We start from the raw sequence: 21,534 nt of genomic DNA, 5'->3' as shown, positions 1-21,534 counted from the left end.
ATGTTCTTTACTATAATATTCTTCTTGTGCGGAACCAAACCAAACCTCCCTGTTAACCTAAGAACGTGACTTTAAAAGACACAATACAGCACATTTGTTAAAAGGAAAGGTATAGAATATATTAAAACGATGTACAGTAAATATCAGTTGTAGTTATATAGTTATAGATTTGATATGATGACATTAGTGTATCACGTACAACATGATGTGCGCTAGAATTCTGGAAGCAAATTCATCAGCAATTGTGATGCATCTGCATAATCTGTCTTTTTTAGTGGAAACTGAAAACTGGGAACACAAGCCGACGCATCAACTACCGGCCAGTATCTGACAATCTGTAAATGACATCACAACTATGCGGGGATTTACATGTTCCCGCCCAATTGTGCTGTCAGTCACCGGCAGCTACCAACCGTACACACACACACACAATGCCCAATATATCTGCAGATATATTGGCCCTCAGCTGTGCTGGAGGGCCGACGCAATATGTCTATAAAGAGACATATTGGGGGTACACACTCGCCATCGCACCCATGATTTGTCGGCTGTTCAATTGAATGGCCAGTATACTGGCCAGTAAGTATTCAGCATTAGAGTTTCATTTATTCTGCTTTTAAATGGCTTAAATGACCTTTTATGGACTATAGACGATTTGAGTTTTTTCTTTTGGGAATGTATTGAGTACTTTGTAAAACATTACTGGACTTTACAGAATACAGTCATTATCAGATTGCATACCTAATTGTGGCAGTTTGTAGTCCTTGAAGCGCTGAATGTCAGCATATGTTAAACCTGTACACAGAAATGAAATGTTTTGTGTTATTATGGAAAATTTAAGCCAACACTTGTAATACTTGAAAGACAGCCTACAAATATTTCTTTCATTCATGAATGACTGACAGGATAGACTGTTTTCCTCGACATTTTAATGCATTATATCATACTGTGCAGTCATGGAAACTATCTGATATCACACTGTGCTCTTATGGAAAATAGCTGTAGAGCTGGAATGCTACTATTGTGCGGTTCTGTGGTACAAATATACAGCTAGCCTGGAGTCAGTGTAAAATCTTTATAATATTGAGGGCTCCTAAATTGTATTTAGTCATTAAAAATGAGAGTAAATATAATGCAACTCTCCTAAATTGCAACAATAACCTATTTCAGAGAAGTCATATACACAAAACCAAGGAGCTGTCTAGTTCATAGAGAATGATATACTGTTGAGTATAGAGTGTGTCAATAAAAAATATAAGAATATGCAGCAATTTATTGATCAATCAAATGTAACTTCTGGTATGCACCAGGGTGATTGCTGTTTCACATTTTCATTTTGAAAACAAAAAAAAAAAAGAAATCATAACACACAAATAAATAAGTTTACTTGTGTACTTGGAGCCTTATACAGAGATGGACGCAGCTGCTGCATTTGCATGCAGTGGCTACGTACATCGCGTCTGCGCACACACACTGGCCATAGTGCGTGTGGATGATCCTTCACCATTTATCCGCATTCCGGAAGGATGCGGCTGCAAGGTGATCGACAGTGGCGGCCGCCAGGTGTCACCGACGATGGGTTTCGCGGGTGTTGTGTCTGGACCATTATCGGGGGAGGGGGGGGGGGAATGGCGCCTAACCACCTGACTACGCAGGCAGGGGTTGACCGCAAATCGATGCGTTCGTAATTAAATTGCCACACACATCTGGGGAGCCTTGCGCTGTGCTGGGCAGCCCCCAGCATGTGAGTAGATGAACACAGATCTTGCTACGGAATCAAGATTTTGCAATTTGGTCAATTATCAGATGACTGCAAATGTGCTGTGACCATATTGCGTGTTCGCGAAGGCCGAAATGTGTTCGCAATGTGATCGCAGGCCCGGCACAGTGCGATTGCATATCGATTGTCAGGAAGTAATCATTTGTGGGCGGTTACATGGCAATTGTGGGGAGTGGTTGCGAAAACATCATGGCTGTTTTGGGGGCGTTCTTCTGAAATCAGATGCGATTGCTGTGATTAAAATCATGGCGCCGCTGTGACTGGAGCTGTGTATATCCTGCGTATGCATGGGTCAACCAGAATTTTCCATGGTACTAAATTTATGAGTATGCATCACAATTATATGAATGCATATGCAAATTTTGCGTATGCAATCGCATAAGGTGGGCCTCTTTTACCTTTCTGGGCTGTTCTTCATATACTTTTTTTTTAGCAGAAGCAGTTCTGAAAAAATTGCACTTTCTGTCTCAATAGCGATCCAAGCTGAATAAGGCCTCTCTCTATAAAGCAATGTTGTCTTAGTCTTTGCATAAAATAGGCACCATAAAATTACAAATACACAAAAGTGGTGATACAGTATGAGACTCACTGCTTGTTTGCTGCAAATGAGCCTCAGCCTGAAGCATATAAATTACTTTTCTGAAAAAGGAGGCCTAGGGTTAATTTGATTAAATAGTGTAATACTTAATGAATGATCTAATGCATACCTCCCAACATGACCCTCTCCAGGAGGGACAGAATGCTCTGCTCCTGGACTTCCCTCTTAATTTATGCTTGCCATCACCTGTGCTGAAATACCTTTCTTATCCATTAACCTGTTCGAAAAAGGTGCCGGCAATCATAAATTAAGAGAAAAGTCCAGGAGCAGAGCATTTTGTCCCTCCTGGAGAGGGTCATGTTGGGAGGTATGTAATGCACAGGTTCTTAAACTCGGTCCTCAGGACCCCACACAGTGCATGTTTTGCAGGTCTCCTCACAGAATCACAAGTGACATAATTAGCTCCACCTGTGGACCTTTTAAAATGTGTCAGTGAGTAATTAATACACCTGTGCACCTGCTGGGTTACCTGCAAAACATGCACTGTGTGGGGTCCTGAGGACCGAGTTTGAGAACCACTGATCTAATGTATCTGTAAAACTTTTTGGTTTTTCTCAGATTTTTTCCCATTATTATATAACATGGCCTTTAACACAAAATTAGAACAGTATTGTTTTTGCAAGCAACCAGCCAAGCATTATATTTTAATTAATGTATTACAGTAATCTTAAACTAACTGATTAAGCATGTCTCCTGCTGGGAACCTTGATTTGTATATATCAAGAGTTAATAGTTCTACTCAAGCATGATTGCTGCATAAGGATTTTCTAAACTATTCTGGTGTTTGGTAATGTTTTTAGGAGTGAGCAGCCTCCTGTATTACTGATGTCAATACTTACTACTGAAGTGATAGATTCTCATCAATATTATTTTTCACCACTCCTCTTGGGCACTTTTACTAATTAATACAGTGTGCTCCTTATGGTGATATATCCATCACCCATAACATTAATATCACCTATCTATAGGGGTAATTCAGACCTGATCGCTAAGGTGCTTTTTTTGCAGCCCAGTGATCAGATAGTCGCCGCCTACAGGGGGAGGGTATTAACTCTGTGCAAGTGTGCGTTTGCATTTGTAGCAGAGCTGCACAAACATCAGTTTGTGCAGTCTCTGCTCAGCCCAGGACATACTCTGCTGCTGCGATGTGATCCTGGTGATCGGGGCCAGAGCTGACATCAGACACTTTCCCTGAAAACGCCTGGTCCCTCCTGCGTTTTTCCGGACACTTCTGCAAAACGGTCAGTTGCCTGTGTGATCGCTTTTTTTGCACCATACCATTGCTATGCACTGATGCCCGGTGCAGCCGTCCAACGCGCCGATGCATTACAGTGAGTATGAATGCGCAGTTCAGATCTGATCTCCCGATGTGCGAAAACGCACAGCAGCGATCAGGACTGAATTACCCCCTATATCGTGTAGGTCCCCTCGTGCTGCTAAACCAGCTCCTGCCTGTCAAGGCATGGACTCCACAACACCTCTGAAGGTGTCCTGTGGTGTAGGCACCCAGATGTTTGCAGTTCATCCTTGAACTCTTTCCCATGTTTTTCAAACCATTCCTGAACAATTTTAGTAGTGTGATAGGGCCGCCCATTTGCCTGCTGAAAAAGGCCACTGCCATCTGGCAGTACCATTGCAATGAAGGGATGTACTTGGTCTGAAACAATGTTAAGTTAGGTGGTTTGTGTCCATGTAACATCCACATGAATGTCAGGACACAATGGCAGAACATTGCCCAGAGAATCGGTTTGCCTCCTCCCCATAGTGTATCCTGGTGCTATCTCTTCCCCAGGTAAATTACCCCCACACAATTGGCTGTCCATATGATGTAAAAGCAAACATGATCTATTTCCATTATCCATGGTCCATTTCAGATGCTTCAAGATGTGTACTCTTGTGTTGTTGCCACACAGCACAGGGGGGCATATGCTATGCGTATGCTCCCGCTATGTACTGAAGTGAATGGAAGCTAGCGGGCACAGGCATATGCTACAGCATGTCATGACAAGTAAGCATTGTGGTTCTGCTACAGAATGCTGCTATACACAGCAACAATGTAGTGGGACACATCTGTATGTGCTCATTATAGTTGCTTTCAGCGGTAGTCAGGAGTCAGCATGGCCAGCAATTGTGTTCTGGCACATTTCTATGATAGCCAGCAGTAACTTTGTATGCAATTTGTGCTACAATAGGCCTTCTGTAGGGTCTGATCAGATGGGCTAGCCTTTGCTCCCCACACACATCACTGAGCCCTGGGCACCCATGACCATGTTGCCGGTTTGCTGGTTGTCCTTCCTTGGACCACTTTTGTTAGATACTAACCACTGCACACTGTGTACACCCCGCAAGACCTGCCATTTTTTAGATGCTCTGACCCAGTCATGTAGTTGTCACAATTTGGCCCTTGTCAAATTCACTCAGTTCTGTATGGTTGCCCGTTTTTCCAGCTTCCAACACATCACTTATCTTCAGAAACTGACTGTTCACTTGTTGCCTAATATATTCCAACCAGGGCTGTTTCTAGACAATTTGGCAACCAGTGCGAACAGTAAAAAAATGCGCCCCCCCCACAATATACGTTCTAAAATGCCCACCTCCCAAATACATAAAAATATATATTTTGCTCCATTTGAGGGTGTGTGACCTCACTAAAATGGGTGTGGCCTTGCTAAAATGGGTGTGGACTCACAGGAAAAGACTACCTTACATCTCAGTTTTGACCCTGCACCAACAGACCTCGATAAAAAAATTCCACCATATTAAGCTCCACACAGTAATGCACCTTGCACCATATTATGCCCCATGCACCATATTATGCCACACACAGCAATGCCCATGATACATTATGTCCTACAATAGGGCTTCTAATTACTTTTAAATTACCTGCTCGTTGCCAGAGGTTTCATGCTCTAGGTCCCATGCTCATTGCCAGGGGCTTCATGCTCTAGGTTCCAAGCTCTTTGCCAGGGGTCCCATGCTTATTGCCAGAGGTTTCATTCTCTGGCTCTGGGTGTCATGCTCATCCCCAGAGGTGTGTAATGATTGTTTCCAGGGGTTCCATGCTCATTGCCAGGGGTTTCATGCTCTGGCTGTGGCTGTCATACTTGTTCCCAGGGGATGTATAATGCTCGTTGCTAGGGGTAATGCTCATTGCCAGAAGTAATGCTCATTGTCAGGGGTGTAGGGGGAGCAGGATAGGAGCCAGCAAGTGACGCATGGCTCACCCTCCGATAGAAACGACACTGATCCATATTGTTGACAGGTGCCATCGTAATAAGATAATCAATGTTATTTATTTCACCTCTCAGTAGTTTTCATGTTATGGCTGATGAGTGTATCTGCCTTGAATAGTGTACCTGTTCCATTGAATTAATTATATTAGTAAATAGCATCATCTTAAAAATGGGTGTTATCAAATTGATATGTCTCTTTTTTTTCTGTACATAAACAGGAAGCTAGTTATGATGAATTTATAAAGGGGAAGGATCTAGGTGTCATTGTAGCTTAGCAATAGAATGCAAAGCCAATACACTAAAGCAAAATGGTGTCATGTTTTAATAGACTAATGAGAAAATTATATTTTGGTTCAGTATTGGGACCCAAAAAGGCATCCTGGCATTGGAAAAAGCGTCAACTAAGTTAATTAGTACATTGGAAGATCTCAGTTACCAGTAAATACCGTATAAACTAAATTTATTCACTGAAGGGAGTGGTCAATGTGTTAAAATATATGAATGGTTTCTACTGACCTTCTGATGCATCCTGATCAGTTTATGGTCCCCAAAGTGAACACAAGCCCATCCGTTCTGGTTGGAAGAAAATAGACAAGGGGCAGATATACTAAGCCTTGAAGAGTGATAAAATTATGAGAGATAACGGACCAACCAATCAGCTCCTAACTGTAATTTTTCAAATACAGCCTATAACATGACGGTTAGAAGCTGATTGTTTGGTACTTTATCTCTTTCTGCGTTGTCACTCTCGAAGGCTTAGTACATCTGCCCTTTAATCTCATGTTACAGAAAGGAATCTTTATGATACAAGGCATGAAAATGGGAAATTTATTCTCACAGGACTAGACATTTTGTTAGCAAAACAAAATATACAATGCTACAGACATTAATGCCGCATCATAGAATGCTGAGCCTGGGAGATGTCCGATTGCCAGTATGAATTAACATTGATGTCTTTTCTAAGGCTTATTGGCATATGACTCTGAGAGTATTTTTGCCTTCCTCTACCTTCCTCGAGGATGAAAGGATGAACTTGACTGACATATGCCTATTGTCTCATTCCTTTACATTTTTGTAGTTTCAAAGCCGAACCTAGAAAAATGTAGCTTTGGATGAAATAATAATCCATTTATAGTGTTACAAAAGCATTATAAATTGTTAAGGTATTTTCATGTTTATAAATTCCAGTTATTTGGGCTTTTGTTTTGTAATTAATGCAGCAATTTATTTATAACCTAATCACCTACAGTATGTAAATAAACAAAATAAATATATGTTTTGTTAAAGGGTTTGTGGCATGTTTGAAAGACTATACCGAAGGACCATTCTTATGAATAAAACAAAGATGCTACAAATGTGGTAGCCTGTAGGTGTCACTATTTCCAACAATGTTACCTTTGAAGTTTACAGTATGTTTAGCTATATTTCTTTAGACAATGGTTACATAAAATGCAGTACAGGTTGAGTATCCCTTATCCAAAATGCTTGGGACCAGAGGTATTTTGGATATCGGATTTTTCCGTATTTTGGAATAATTGCATACCATAATGAGATATCATGGTGATGGGACCTAAATCTAAGCACAGAATGCATTTATGTTTTATATGCACCTTATACACACAGCCTGAAGGTAATTTTAGCCAATATTTTTTATAACTTTGTGCATTAAACAAAGTGTGTCTACATTCACACAATTCATTTATGTTTCATATGCACCTTATATACACAGTCTGAAGGTCATTTAATACAATATTTTTAATAACTGTGTGTATTAAACAAAGTTTGTGTACATTGAGCCATCAGAAAACAAAAGTTTCACTATCTCACTCTCGCTCAAAAAAGTCCGTATTTCGGAATATTCCGTATTTCGGATATTTGGATATGGGATACTCAACCTGTATATACTGAAGATAAATTAAATAGTAGTAGTATTAAAAAGTGTAGTATTTAATTGTATTCTTTTTACATGATACCTTTAACAAAAATGTTTAAGGGTATTCTTCACAATATTAATTAGGATTGGCAAAGGGATTAAGTCTTGAGATGTATATTCAGTTACATATGCCGCACTACTGCCAATTCCCATGGGTAAGTACATGAACGGTAGCGGTAGACGAGCATCTCCTCTAAAAAAAAAGAAAAAATAAAGAAAAAGGCTTGGCTTTACATGTAATGTATATAGGGGACACTTATGGCAAACACAATTGATATTTGTATATAGTCACAAAACCCATTTGGAACATTGCTCACTCAATATACATAAACTATCCTATTCTTAAATTTCAGTTTTACATTGTAATCATAGGTGAAACTAGACATTTGGCAATGGGTGGTCCCAGTTACAACCCCTCACCAGAGCTTGTGCAAATGGTAGGCACCACCTAATTGTGTCCTCACAAGAATAGTACTGTTCTGTACATCCTTCTTTTACCACTCATTTCCAACGCCTCCTAAGTCCAATGACCTTTCTATGCTCCCAGAACCTTCGGCCCCACATCTTTTCTGCACCTAATCATCCTTTTGCTGACACATGATGCACGCCTATGTACATGAAACACAGAGGTGTAACTAGGGTTGTCGGTGCCTAGGGCAAGATTAAGACTGCCCCCCCCACGTGGCTTGGACAGGTTGTCATAGTTACTACTGACTAGAGAACCGAACCCCCCCCCCCACCCGAACATCCTGTTTCGAGCTCGGATTCAAGTCCGTCTCTGGACTTCCTGCCAGACTCAGAAACCAGAACGAGGCAAAATGTCATCATCCCGCTGTCGGATTCTCGCGGGTTTGGGATCTCATTTAAACAGTTGCGCGTTGCTGCCATTTTCACTCTGGACTTTGAGAGTGAGGGAGACAGACCTCTGTCTCTCTTTGTGGGTGGTGGCGTTGGGTGGGGTTAGTATGTGCTCTGTAGGGGTGCTCCTGCAGTCACTGGGGTGTACCTGTGCTGTGTTAGGGGTGCTGTCCTGGCTGTCCTGGCTGTCACTAATGTTTCATGTGCTGTTACAGCCGGGTGCTGCAGCTGTACATGGGTGTTGCTGTCCTGGCTGTCACTGTGTTGTACAAGGTGCAAGGGCACTGTTCTCCTGTATGCTGTAAAATATAGGTGTGTTGCTCGCCCTGTATGCTATAAAAACTCAGGGGTGCAGTTGTTAAAAATTAAACGCAAACTGCTCCAGTATGCTGTAAAATATAGGGGTGCTGCTGGCCCTGTATGTTGTAAAAATTCAGGGGTGTAGTTGTTAAAAATTAAACGCACACTGCTGTATACGGTAAAATACAGGGGTGTTGCTGTTCAAATAACATTAAACTGGCCCTGTATGCTATAAAAATTCAGGGGTGCAGTTGTTACAAATTAGAAGCACACTGCTGTATGTTGTAAAATATAGGAGTGTTGCTGTTCAAATAACATTACACTGGCCCTGTATGCTATAAAAATTCAGGGATGCAGTTGTTAAAAATTGAAAGCACACTGCTGTATGCTGTAAAATATAGGGGTGTTGCTGTTCAAATAACATTACACTGGCCCTGTATGCTATAAAAATTCAGGGATGCAGTTGTTAAAAATTAAAAGCACACTGCTGTATGCTGTAAAATATAGGGCTGTTGCTGTTCAAATGACATTACACTGACCCTGTATGCTATAAAAATTCTAGGATGCAGTGAAAATCAATGTACACTGCTCCTGTCTTGTATGCTGTAATAATTCTAGGGTGCAGTGAAAATCAATGTACACTGGCCCTGTCTTGTATGCTGTAAAATTACAGGGGTGTTGTGAAAATACAGGGGTTCTGGCACTGTCTGCGGTTGCGATGTCTATGTCTGACCTTCATAACACTGTATGGAAAGAGGAGGCTCCTACCACCATTTGCACGCCCCCTGCAAGTGCTAGGAGGAGCACCGCCAGTCCAGTTGCTGATATTGAGGATGTCACTGTAGGAGTACACAAGGATGAGGAAGACATGGGTGTAGCTGGCGCTGCGGAGGAATTTGACAATGAGGATTCTAATGGTAATGTGGTTTGATTGAATAAGGCACCAGTGGAGACAGTTGTTTGCCATGGGATGAAAAAGCCCATTGTCATGCCTGGGCAAAATACCAAAAAAGACACCTCCTCGTGTGGAATTATTTCTCCACAAATATGGACAACAGGTGTCAAGCCATCTGTTGCCTTTGTCAATCCATAATAAGTAGGGGTAAGGATGTTAACCACCTAGGAACATCCACCCTTATACGTCACCTGCAGCACATTCATCATAAGTCATTGTCAAGTTCAGAAACTTTGGGTAATAGCATAAGCAGACCACTGACACCTAAATGATTTGGTTTGTTTGTTTAAAAATTATTTCTCTTGAGGATGAAGATGTAAACACTGAAGGGGGGAGGGATATCTGAGGATGAGGACAACATCTTGACACTGTAGAGCCAGTTTGTGCAAGGAGAGATTAATTGCTTCTTTTTTGGTGGGAGCTGCAAGCAAACCAATCATTTCAGTCACAGTCATGTGGCAGACCATGTCACTGAAATTATTGGTTTGTTGCATGTGCATGTCCTGTTTATACAACATAAGGGTGTGTGGGAGGGCCCAAGAACAATTCCATCTTGCACGTCTTTTCTTTGCCACATCATTCCAGGGATGCTGCCCTATATGGGATGCTGCCCCTCTGCCCTACCAGTCCAGGGGTGCTGCCCCACTATCTTTTAAGTCCAGGGGTGCTGTTGCCAGTTTGCTGTGCTGTGTAATTCACCAGGGGTGCTGCCTATGCTGTTTAAATCCTTGGGTGCTGCTGTACTTTATCCTAGGTTTAAATGAAAGCCTAGAGCAGATATGAAACAAGCTTCAACATCACAAACAGATTTCTGAAAACTAGCTGCAAAGGTGGAATTTGCTGAAGTGTTTTTAAATAAAGTGGAGAGACACCACATTTGTGGCCAAAGTCAGTGTGACTCAGAAGAGACTGAATCATAATCCAGCAACTGCCGGAGAGGTAAACACGGAGGGGAAAATATCCAATCTTGATCCTGTGGTATACACTAGTTTATTTGCTTCCCAGCATTAAATCTGAGATTATCTTAATCCCTGAAAATGGAGAAGGAGGCTTTGGCCTCTAGTTTTTCAGTTTGTCCAGTAATGTGGTAATTGATAATTAAATATTTTCTTGGTTGAAATCCTATCTGTTCCACACCAATATAGGAGTGGAGGTGAAAGCCTGTGTGTTTTTCCTGATTGCATGTGCTTCTCTAATTATTAATCACCATCTTGGCACTGTACTCTTCCTCTTGGCTCTTCTTAAAATGTGAAAAGTCATCAAATATGGAGTTGGTATGTTTATAGCTAGCTATGATTCAGAGAACTTGTCAAGCTTTTTCCAGGGGGACCACCTGTCACTGGAATGATGGGTTTATTAAACTGTGCATGTCCTGTTTAAACAACATAAGGGTGAGTGGGAGGGCCTAAGACAGCCTCTAGCACCTCTTTTTTTTCTTTGCATTATGTGGTCTTTTTGGTCTAGTTTTTAAAACTGCTATCCTGTCTGCCACTGCAGAGCCTATCCTCGATGGGAAAGGTGTTTGTGCCGCCCACTTGTGTCACTTAGCTTAGTCATCCAGCTACCTCATTGCACCTCTTTTTCTTTGCATGATGTGCTGTTTGGGGCCTATTTTTTTAAATCTGCCATCCTGTCTGACACTGCAGTGCCACTCCTAGATTGGCTAGGTGTTTGTGCCACTCACTTGTGTCGTTTAGCTTAGCCATTAAGCTTCCTCATTGCACCTCTTTTTCTTCTTTGCATTATGTGCTGTTTGGGGCCTAGTTTTTGAAAAGTGCCATCCTGTCTGACACTGCAGCGTCACTCCTAGATGAGCCAGGTGTTTGTGCCTCCCACTTGGGTCGCTTAGCTTAGTCATCCAACGTCCTCGGTGCAACCTTTTGGCCTAAAAACAACATTGTGAGGTGTGAGGTGTTCAGAATAGACTGGAAATGAGTGGAAATGAATGTTATTGAGGGTAATAATACGGTAGGATCAAATTACCCCCAAATTCTGTGATTTTAGCTGTTTTTATGTTTTTTTCAAAAATCATCCAGATCCAAAACTAAAAACCGAAAGGGTGGTTTTGGCAAAACCAATCCAGATCCAAAACCAGAGCGGGGATCCAGATCCAAAACCAAAACACAAATCCCGAAAAGTGTCCACCGCACATCTCTACTACTGACCTTACTAACCTGTGCCCGCACCAGCAGATGACATCACTGCTTAGTGCAAGGGACCAACATGATCGGCACGGCAAGTAAATCAGCATAACCCGTGGAGTGCCGGAATTGGGGATTGTATGAGGTCTGCCTGCAGAAAGGCGAGTGCTGGAGCCGGGCACCGCACTTCTGAAGCAGGAGGTTACTGGGCTGGCTGAGCTCTAGCAACAATACAAATAATTGGTTCAAGCTGAGATGCTGTTTGTGAGCACAGGACATAAGGACCGACTTTAGCTGTGGCCATGGACGCCTCGAAGCTGAACTGAGTGCAAGTACTGTGCATGTTTTATATCCTACAACCTGCAGTGCATCATTGTTGTGGGTAGCTGTGGCCGCTGAAGCCTAGAAGCGATCCCACATATTATTAGTGCACAGTCTATGTATTGTTCTGAATTTGGCCGGAGCCTGTGTGGAGAGTTGGCGGCTGTCACTTTATGGATATCGGCAAACTTACATGTAATGCATAATGTGTTTTCTGGATCATTGACATTGTGTTTTCAATCTGTGAGCTGCTCCGTGTGCTGAGAGCTGTTTCCATTTGGTGCACCGTATGACCATGATGCAAAATTGGCTATACATCAGAGCATAAAGATATGAGCTAGCAGTTTGTGTTGGATTGTCAACATTATATTACTGTGACTATTTAGTGGGTGCCTGCATATTGGCTGTCTCATCCTGGACATTTTAGTGTTTAAAATCTCTCTACAATGAGGGACTGCACCAAAGGATAGTACTTGACCCTGGTTCAGTCTTTAGCTTTTCAGACTCTGAGGCTGACGCCATTTTGTTTTCAGAGGACTTTAATGAGAAATTTTCTGTATAATCTACGTCTGATTTGTTCAATGAATTATTATGTCTGGGAAAAAAGAAATTGATTTCTTATATCATGGTGTGACTCTTACAAATTATTTCAAGGATAAGCGAATCCCTCGTGGTTTTCGAGTGAAAAACTCGCCCATGATAGGGAGGTATAATGTGAAATTCTGCAACAAGTGGACATCAATACTTAACAAATGCTCTTTCGACCTAATCCTTTTAGTAATAGAGGAGTCTAAGATAGAAATGACGTGCATTAGAGATAAAATAGCAGTATTTGAAACATCACATTTAAACACGCCTGTGGGGGATAAGCAGGGAGATTGGATTAACAAAATAAATTCCCAGCTTGAATCCTACAAAAATGAGTTCATAAAATTTAAAGCAACGTAAAGTTGATATGGATTATGAACATCAACAGGTGTATCCGTGGCTCACGGGAGCATAGCCTCGTGATGATCGATGCCCGTTGTTTAGACGTACCTTGAACAGATCCACATATGAGACATCCGAGGAAACGGGCACCACTGAAAGTGATAATGATTCTGGTTGTAGTAAAGGAAGAGGTTTCAACAGTTCTCCAGTGGGCCAGCGGTCGAGGGTCCGTTTTATAGACAAATACCCAGATTTACCCGCCTCGGCGGGCAAAACACGAATCAAGGCAAATTCAAGAAAACCACAGAAGGGTCGAAAGACTTGAATTATAATCTTTACGATAGGACTTTAACTGATTCAGAACTCTCAGTATTACGTAGAGGTTTGTCATTTGTGCCCACAGTACCCTTTGATAAGATGTCATGGAAAATCGAGTTATACCATTTGAACTGTAGTCTTAGGCTAAAAGAATATTTTGGAACAAAACCAACAATTCCTTCTGAAATACCTACCAAATTATTGAAGCTTCAAAGCCATTCAAAATTTGATCATATTAGTAATAATGCGTTGATTAAGACATTTACCCGTATGTTGGATAAGATGGTATGTGAGTCTCCTTTAGCTAAGAAGCCAACATTTTAGAATTTATCTAAAGATGAATGTAAAGCTCTGGCGGACCTTCAAAGTTATGATGACGTGTTGCTCTGCCAGGCTGACAAGGGAGATGCATTAGTGGTTCTCAACCTCGGTGACTATAAAGCTGAGGTTGAACGCCAATTGAAAGATGCAAGTACTTACCGATGGTTGGATAGTGATAATGTCGATATTATCTTAGACTGAAAAGCTATACCTCTAGATACACTATTACCGTGGAGCCGCTATGGCCGCTAGACTGGATACATGTGCTACGCACTTTGTACGCTATTTGCGTACAGAGTCCCGCACGTGGTACGTACTTGGCGTACACACGTCGCGCTGAGTGTACAGAGTACACACAGCGTGCGCACACACAATTGATAACCTTTAAACCTTGTTAATGATACAATGCAATTATATGATTATACTTTAAACCCTAAGCAGCAAAGTACTGCAACGATGTTATACCTTAAACCTTAAGTAGCGCTGACGGTATAAAGTACCCGCACTGCGTACACCTTATCAATGCCTATGCACCTTATACAGATAAATACACTCTAAGACCCTTGCAGGAAAGTGAAGACACAACACTGATTTGTAGTTGAAACCACAGGGTTCTAAGGCCACCGTGGATTAATTCCAAAAGGTAAACAGTACAAATCATACACTACAGGCTAACAAGATAAATCTAAACAGAATAATGGCTACAGTCAATGTACATACGTGTGAATATTCACAAGCGCTTCCCGGATCCGGTCCTCCACTAATCAGGTTGAAAGCGTTAAGAGTCTGTGATAGTGACCTGTGTGCTCTTCTTCCATTGGTTAGGGGGTGGGACATGTCCTGTGAACCGGGGACCATTGGTCAGTTCAAGAAGTGGGCGATGGCTAGGACTTGAGATGTGGTTTCTATTGTTTACATCTAAGTTCCCGCCCCATGATCAGTTAAACCCATCACATTAATCATAAATCTGGTATTATTAATAACTTAATGAGGTTAGATTTAATAATGTGCTTATTCCCACCAGATTAATGTTTACGTGACTCTGAACAATATGATTCCACACATGATAAGATTATCTATTTCGATCTTCAAGATATACATATATCCACATATTCATATATATATATATATATATATATATATATACATACGTACACACATACTCCTGCTATTACAATTTGTTAGGAATTATATATTTATTCATCTATCATAGAAACATAGAAACATATAATTTGTCGGCAGATAAGAACCACTTGGCCCATCTAGTCTGCCCCCTTTTTTTTTTTATATTATTTTTATCTCTAACCTTATTTGATCCTTATTTCTTTGTAAGGATATCCTTATGTCTATCCCATGCATGTTTAAATTGCTCTACTGTCTTAGCCTCTACCACCTCTGATGGGAGGCTATTCCACTTGTCCACTACCCTTTCTGTGAAATAATTTTTCCGCAAATTTCCCCTGAACCTCCCCCCCTCCAGTCTCAGTGCATGTCCTCGTGTCCTATTGCTTCTCTTCATTTGGAGAATGTTTCCCTCCTGGACTTTGTTAAAACCCTTGATATATTTGAAAGTTTCTATCATGTCCCCCCTTTCCCTTCTCTGCTCCAAACTATACATATTGAGATTTCTTAGTCTTTCTGGGTATGTTTTGTGATGTAGGCCATGCACCATTTTAGTTGCCCTCCTTTGTACAGTTTCTAATGTATTAATATCCTTTTGAAGATATGGCCTCCAGAACTGAATACAGTATTCTAGATGAGGCCGTACCAATGACCTATACAGAGACATTATTACTTCTTTTTTTCTGCTGCTGATTCCTCTCCCAATGCAGCCAAGCATCTGACTAGCCTTCCTCATTGCCTTGTTACATTGCTTACCTGCCTTTAAGTCATCTGAAATAGTGACTCCTAGATCCCTTTCCTCCTCAGTAGTTTCCAGTATAGTGCCATTAATACTGTATTTAGCTTTAGGATTTTTGAGACCCAAGTGCATGATTTTGCATTTTTTGGCATTAAACTGTAATTGCCAGACTCTTGACCATTCCTCTAGTCTACCTAGATCCTCAATCATTTGTTTTACCCCACCTGGTGTGTCTACCCTGTTGCATACCTTTGTGTCATCTGCAAAAAGGCATACTTTCCCTTTAATGCCATTTGCAATGTCACCAATAAAGATATTAAAAAGCACTGGTCCAAGTACAGATCCCTGGGGTACTCCACTGGTAACATTTCCCTCCTGTGAATGCACACCATTTACCACAACTCTCTGTTTTCTATCCTTCAACCAAGATCTTATCCATTCAATAATCCTAATATCCAATCCCAAACTTTCAAGTTTATTTAGCAGTCTGCGATGTGGAACTGTGTCAAAAGCCTTACTAAAGTCTAGATAAGCTATATCCATGGCTCCACCTTTATCCATCACTTTAGTCACACAATCAAAAAAATCAATAAGATTTGTTTGACATGATCTCCCCCCAGTGAATCCATGCTGTTTGGTATCCAGTAAATTGCCGGATTTGAGATAATCTACAACTCTTTCTTTTAAGAGTGTTTCCATCAATTTCCCTACTGCTGATGTAAGACTCACTGGTCTGTAGTTGTTTGCCTCTTCCTTGCTTCCACTTTTGTGCAGTGGGACTACGTTTGCTCTTTTCCAGTCCCCTGGAATTACTCCTGTAGCTAATGACTGGTTGAATAATTTTGTCAATGGTGCTACCAGCACCTCTTTAAGTTCTTTTAGTATCCTTGGATGTATCCCATCTGGCCCCATAGATTTGTCCACTTTCAGCTTTGAGAGTTCTGTTAGGACCTTCTCCTCTGTAAATGTACTTGTTTCATTTTCCTGAATATCCCTGCAACTTAACTGTGGCCCCTTCCCCTCTCTTTCAGTAGTAAATACTGAGCAAAAATAATCATTAAGATGATCTGCTATTAAATTGTCTCCTTCAACAAGACTCCCAGTGTCCGTCTTTAGTTTTCTAATTCCGCCTTTTGTTTTTCTCCTTTTGCTTATATACCTAAAAAAAGTTTTGCCTCCTTTACCCACTGACTGGGCCATTTTCTCCTCAGCTTGTGCCTTTGCACATCTGATTACCTTCTTTGTCTCCTTCTGTCTAACAAGATATATCTTTTTGTCTTCATTATTTTGTGTCTGCTTATATTTCCTAAAAGCCATCTTTTTTGCTCTCACAATATTTGCTACTTCTTTTGCAAACCACACTGGCTTCCTTTTCCTTGTGTTTTTCCTAACAGTTTTGATACAAAGGTCTGTTGCCTTCAGTATTGCACATTTTAATGTTTCCCACCTCTCCTGCACTGTTTCCAAGTTCCTCCACTCTGCCAAAGAATCGCTTACACATTTTCCCATCCCTACAAAATCAGCCTTCCTAAAATCCAACACCTTTGTTTTTGTATGGGACGAGTCAGTCTCTGTCTTAATGCTGAACCATACTGCTTGATGATCACTGGATCCCAGGTTTTCACCCACTTTTATGTCCGATAATCTGTCTCCATTTGTAAGTATTAAGTCTAATATTGCATCTTTCCGAGTGGGCTCCCTCACCAATTGGTGGAGGGATGCTCCCTGAAGGGAATTTAAAATGTTCCTACTTCTAGTGAAACTAGCAACAGACACCTCCCAGTTTACATCAGGAAGATTAAAGTCTCCCATGATTATTACCTCTCCTTTTAATGCCATTTTAGTTATGTCCTGCAATAGGTTCTTGTCAAGTTCCTCTTCCTGACCTGACCTATCTGTCTGGTTTTGTGTTGTGGTTAGCTATTGTTTCTGATCTTCCAAACAGCCTTGGCTCCTGGGCATTGTCAACCTGTTTGTCCCTTCCTTTCAGGTGAGACAATGACAACTCAGCACTCATTGTTCTAAATAGAAACCTGGCCATCTTAGTAAACAAAGGTGTTTGCCCTGTTCATAGAATCTCAAAGCTTAGTGTAAATAAGGCCATTGTATTCAAGTCTCTGGGAGATTTAATTTATGTGTGACTGATTTTCATTCTCTTTCCCTCCACATACATAACATACAGTAAACACAGTTCATATCTATATTCCACTTCTGCACATAACTATACGCAGGAACATGCGATCTTCCTCAAACCAACACCAGAATGTTACTCTTGAAATACCCTACAGCTGGATACTAGACATCACCTTCTAACCTTAGTCTGACCCTTCCTATCATGCAAAGGTGAATCCCTTAGTCCTGGAACTGTTTAAACTGTTGATACTTGTTGATGTGGTGCAGGGGAGCTATCTCTAAAATGTACACTATTTGGGTTAAATATGTAATGTTCTAATAACCCTCTATGCGTTCACAAACTCTACTGTAAATGCACATACCACGCGCCAAGGCGCATGGCCGTGGGAAGCTACTTTACGCAAATTGCGGATATGCGCCCTCACGGCGGAATAAGTGCACGCGCAGCAGGCATGTGTGTGGGGTTAGTACATGGGGTATGCATTACAATATTTTTCGACTTTGACAGTCCACCCTTTGGCAGTCAACAATAACTGCCACTATCCAAACAGAAAAATATACAATACAATATCTACAGATGATTGGATAAAAACATACAATACAAATTATCTACAGATGATTGGATAAAAACATACAATACAAATTATCTACAGATAATTGGATGGTAGGAGGAGAGGTGTAGGTGGGAAATGTATGGCCTAGTGGGATAGTAAAAAGAATGTATGTATGAATCCGTGTCTGAGTGGCATGTATCATTGTGCCGTATATGTTCTAAATAAGCTTCGAGGTATTGCGAAGTATACATTAAATCCTTCTTATCCCGTATTAAGGGTCTGTAAGTGGGCCAACAAACACTACCGAGCTCTGTTCGGCTTCTTGTACCAACAAATGGGGTGCACATTTAGTTGATGATACATGGAGGGGGAACACATGTGAATTCTAATATATGGATATCACCTATCGACTATGTGTGTCACTACCTGAAGGTTGTAGAGATGAAGATAAGGAACATATCAAAAATACATTCACATCACATTTGCGTAATCATTCTTGGGTGTTGATTGAAGTCTTCTCCGGATGGGTGTATTTTTGCTGAGGGAAACAAAGGAAAAACGGGTGAAAGAAACGGACCGTGGAATCACGTCTTATCACAACATTGTCTCTATTGATGGGTCATAAATTAAATTAGTTGCTGTGGCAATGCCCCCGCTCCTTAAACTCATCACTTTGGTACCGTGCTTGCGCCGCGTTAAAACTCGAACACACCTAAATATCAAGCCAATCATTATGACAACTCCCAGGATGCAAAGGAGAAACTTTCCCACACTCACGGTAACATTTTGAGCCCATTCTCCTAAACCTGAGAACCAATTTCGTGGGGTCAACCATGAGACCCAGCCGGTCAGTTCATTACTCACAGCAGTAAGGGTAAGGTTGTGTCTCCTTCGGAACTCCCACTTCAATTGCAAGATATCGTCCATCTTTTGATCTATGACCTCGGTTGAGTCATCAGTGCTGTTTGTGATGTACGTGCAACATTTCACACCATACTGAGTTGCCAAGGTGACGCAGTACCCGCCTGTCACCGCTGTGATATAATTTAGAACCATCCTGTGCTGGATCAGTTCCGTTTTGTAAGCTTGCAACTCCCTCCCTGTATACCTGAAGGTGTCATCATACATCTCGGTGATATTATCTATCAGGTTCGCTAGCGCATGAATATACCTATAATTTATAATTCCTCTGGCGGTACGGGTGATATCTAACGTGAGTAGGAATTGAATCCCGGTGGATTCGTGGATCAAATCAGAGGCTGCATGCTCTATCCTATCTATAAGGTGTCTCTTAACGATGTGTTCATAGTGAGTATGAGTGTAAGGAGCTTGAGCATTGCGGTGAACGTCTTTCATCTTATTATGGGTTATGGTCATAACTTCTGGCAACACTCTTCCAATGTAACACAATCCCTCTGAGTTTGGGGCAAGCCACTTATACGCCTTCCTCCCGCATATGAAATATGCATCATCGGGGAGAACATATGGGACAGAATATGACATTACCATATTGCAAAACTTCCAAGTGAAAAATCCTATCCCTAACTCTCATCTGTTCAGTACACGTATCAGGCTGTATGATATGTGCCAAGTTTTAAAGGGAAGGAAAGAGATTGGGCTTTTGGGTGGCGCACAAAGAATGAATAATCATACAATAAAATATAACTTTTATTTCATTAAATTAAAAGAGCCAATAACTGTGAAATATTAAAATTGCTAAAGACAGGTGCAAGACACAGTGTAACATGTATTGTTAAAAAACCACACTCCCTTAGTCCACTGTGCTGTGCAGTGTCCAATGTAATCAGTGAAATATTTTCAGGTTCTATGACCTTATACTTAGATTAAGTCAGTGCTGTCAGACTATAATTCCAATAAACAATTGGGTTTATTAAATGCGAACACTAGTATGGTAATCACATATGTGTTGTCTGAGGTTTTTTAAGATCTCAGGCAACTGTCCTCTGATGCATTAAAGGATCCACAATGAGAAAAATTAGTGGACAACTAGTATTGCCACATATACGTTTTTAATATAAATGCTCTATATTCCTTTATGAAAGATATTCCCCAGTTATGAAACAATTAAGGGATTTTCCAGACATCACATGCTTTAGTGGGTATAATATAGATGGTGCCTTTGTATGCCCAGCTGATTGGCGCTCTCAGTCTTTGCTGTCAGCGCCTATAAAAGAGCATATATTGATAACATGTACGTGTAAAATCAGCTGGTTAATGGCAATATTCAGACCATAATATACATTAGAGTATTGGTAGGCTATTTTACATATAGTATTGCTCAACGTTCTCAGTCTATGCTGTCAACGTATGCAGAACCACCCTTTTGGGCAATAACCAACTGTATGATATGTGCACAGTACCCTGGTGATACCTCTCCAACCTATCCTACTTCCTAGAGTATACCTATACCGAAAATACCTTCCACCATTGGCTATTTGGCGTATAATTTCAGTGTCTACGGGTATTCTGTCGGCTCTGTGTGAAAATGCCATGGTTTGGTTATTCCATGTCACTTCCCAATTTCCCGGCTTTCGGGAATTGGAAATGTTGAAACATACTAAGGATCTATCCACATGATATTGGTGGAGCTTCAAACTAGGGGGCCTAGAAATATTAAATTTCTTGTCCACCGGTCTCCCACCCCTTAATTCAAGTACCTCATCTATTGTTAAAGGATACGGTACTAGTCCTGACTTGCTCTGACCTTGAGGTACTTGTGAGCACACCCAGCATTCTGTTTGGTTTAAAACCTTACCCACTAATGAGTGATAATCACTCAAAGGATGACGGTCCATGTTGATATTAAGGCTGGACTGACATCTCTGGATGCACAAGTCCTCAACTATGTTTTCACAGTTTCTACAAATACAATTTTCCTCAGCCAATAACCCTTCACAGTGCCTCCTAGTTTCTTGACTACTAGATTGTTTTCTGATACTCGCCTTTGCTTGGTGGATGTGTTGCTCTTGGAATTCTATCAATCTGTCCTTGCCATCTGTTAGGGTATTTTAACCTCTTCTGGTCTGGTCTATAAACTCTCTGCAGTCATCAGTCAGAATTCTGTTCCTTTAGCAACCGGTTGGAGGTCAATGAATGATAAGATGACACAGGTTCATGTGTAACCAAAGCAAATCATAAATGACCTGCTAGGGGCCGTCATAGGTTTATTATTTATAGCTTAAACAAAATCATGCTTGCCAATACATTTTAGCCAATCAGAATACACCATGTATGTCCTGAAATACATCAATTGTCATACAATGTTCCAAGTGGCAAC

The 21,534-nt window shown here is 41.1% G+C and overlaps 1 long non-coding RNA gene across 2 annotated transcripts in view; it reads right to left on the bottom strand.

Annotated features, from left to right (window-relative positions):
- The window catches only part of LOC134929207 (uncharacterized), a 157,916-nt gene that overhangs the window by 12,943 nt on the left and 123,439 nt on the right, over positions 1-21,534 (bottom strand). For both annotated transcript variants that reach the window (XR_010178379.1, XR_010178381.1), the window contains exon 4: positions 742-795. This is a non-coding gene — a long non-coding RNA (uncharacterized LOC134929207). The remainder of the gene's footprint in view (positions 1-741; positions 796-21,534) is intronic.

Source organism: Pseudophryne corroboree, chromosome 5, assembly GCF_028390025.1.
Source record: "Pseudophryne corroboree isolate aPseCor3 chromosome 5, aPseCor3.hap2, whole genome shotgun sequence".
Lineage (NCBI taxonomy): Eukaryota > Metazoa > Chordata > Amphibia > Anura > Myobatrachidae > Pseudophryne > Pseudophryne corroboree.
Note: the sequence above shows the minus strand (reverse complement) of the source record. Positions and strands in the feature narration are given on the sequence as shown.